The 1938-nt window shown below is 34.0% G+C and overlaps 1 pseudogene; it reads right to left on the minus strand.

The window, feature by feature from the left end:
- Positions 1-266: 266 nt before the first annotated feature.
- Positions 267-363, minus strand: LOC113831018 (annotated as a pseudogene).
- Between the last annotated feature and the right edge of the window lie 1575 nt (positions 364-1938).

Consider the following 1938-nt stretch of genomic DNA (forward strand, 5'->3'; position numbering starts at 1 on the left):
TACATTTATACTTGGTGGTTAGAAAGCTGTATTTATACTCAGATTTATTTACTCTAAGGCAAAAGGTGGGCATGGACAAAACTGTGGATGATAGAGGAAAAGAACAAGGTACTGGAAGCTTTTGCTTCATTAATGGATAGTGCTGTGTTGAGCTAATTCTAATCATAATTAATTATGATAACAATTGCAACTACTATCAAGCTTAATGATCACTACTTGTAATGACTTTATCTAATTCCATTGAATTGCTGCCCAAATACTACTTTAAAAAAGTATAGAATTTCCTGAATTTGTGTGCTATCCATTTGCAGGGGCCATGCTAATCTCTGTATCATTCCAATTTTAGCATACACCAATTTTAGTATATGTGCTGCTGAAACAAACGCAAATATTGCTTTTTTATCTTTTGCCACTACTCAGGGTTGAACCTAGATTCTCACATGTTCTACCATTATAAACTTCTCCCAGTCACAAACATTGCTTAATCGATGTACTATTATGTGGACAGTCAAATAGTTGTCATTTTGACATTATATATACATAAATATATTTGTACAACTATATAATTGCTTTATATGGTAATTAGTTTCCATGAGATAAAATATCAGTAGCGAAGTTATTATATTGGAGCATAAATAATTTAAAAAATTGTCCTTTGAAATTCATTGACCTTTTGATTTTAATTTCAATTTTTATTATTATATAATTATGACATTTCTCTCTTCCAAACCCTCTCATATGTCCCTCCATGCTATTTTGAATTCATGGCCTCTTTTTCATTAATTGTTATTACACACATACATGTATATACATATATATTTTTAAATGCAACCTGCTCAGTCTTTATAGTTGTATGTATATGTGTTTTCAGGGCTGACCATATAGTATTGGATCACCGATAGGAATCAGTGTGCTTTTCCCACTCTTTCACTCTCAGCATTCCTCAGTTGCTTTTAGTTCTTTTCTGAGGCCTTAGGGGCTTTATCTTATCTGCTTTGGCATGTCTATTGGAGCCATCCTTGTTCACCTTTTATTTGGGCAGTCATGATGATGAGACTTCATTCGTATTACTAGTAGACACAATCTCACAGCAAACCCCTTCATCTTTTGGCCCTTATAATCTTTCCATCTCATCTGCCACAATGTTTCCTGAGTCTGAGATATTGGAATGTTTAGTAGATGTATCCACCTGGACTGGGTGAACATTTTTTTAGATATTTCTTAGCCATTTTTTCTTCTTTTGTCAACTCTCTCTTTTTAGGTCCCAGGCCCATTTTTCAAATAAGTAATTTGATTTTTGACTCCTTATTTTTCTGAGATTTTTATATATTCTGGATATTAGTCCTCTTTCAGATGTATAGCTGGCAAAGATTCTCTCCAATTCAGTGGGAGTCCACTTCTCCCAGGTTGATTGTTTCTTTAGCTGTGCAGAAGATTTTTACTTTAATGAAGTTACATTTGTTAATTGTTGGCCTTAGTTCTTGGACAAATAGAGTCCTATTCAGAAAGTTTTTTCCTATACCTATATCATGTAGGGTATTGCCTATATTTTCTTATAGAAGTTTCAATATTTCAGGTTTCACTTTTAGGTCTTTTTTGGTTGCATATGAATTTTAGGATAGGGTTATTTTTCTTATTTCTTTGAAGAATAAGATGGAAGTTTGATTAGTTGCATTGAATCTGTAAATAGCTTTTGGTAGAATGGTCATTTTTCTTTTTCTTTTTTGTTTGTAAGGAGTGCACTTTTATTAAACTGGTTTCAAGTCAGTGTGCAGGCAAGTCCTGGCTGCCTCAACACCTCAACCCCACTCTCAGGGAGACCAAAGCCTTCATATATCAAGTTGGGGGAACAAAAAAGGAGGTCCATGGTGGCTGAGGTAGAATTGTCATTGCTTTTACAATGTTAATTCTACCCACCCATGAGTATGTCTTTCCACT

Source organism: Cricetulus griseus, chromosome 2, assembly GCF_003668045.3.
Source record: "Cricetulus griseus strain 17A/GY chromosome 2, alternate assembly CriGri-PICRH-1.0, whole genome shotgun sequence".
NCBI classification, from domain to species: domain Eukaryota; kingdom Metazoa; phylum Chordata; class Mammalia; order Rodentia; family Cricetidae; genus Cricetulus; species Cricetulus griseus.